Below are 205 nucleotides of genomic sequence, written 5' to 3'. Positions count from 1 at the left end.
CACTGAGTCATCCCCACATGCCCTGGGAGCCAGGCTCCAGTGTTTCCGAGACAGTCTCCCCTTAGCTGTGTTTCTCAGACTTCACTGCGCAGCGGGATGCTTTTAAGTGCAGGTTCCAGGGCGCTACCTGTAGAACTTCTGATTTGGAATCTATTTTCACCAGGCGAGTCTCAGGCTGGCCACTGGGAGGGTGACCAGCTGTCCC

The sequence above is a fragment of the Pteropus vampyrus genome, unplaced genomic scaffold (genome assembly GCF_000151845.1).
Source record: "Pteropus vampyrus isolate Shadow unplaced genomic scaffold, Pvam_2.0 Scaffold86, whole genome shotgun sequence".
NCBI lineage: Eukaryota > Metazoa > Chordata > Mammalia > Chiroptera > Pteropodidae > Pteropus > Pteropus vampyrus.
Note: the sequence above shows the minus strand (reverse complement) of the source record.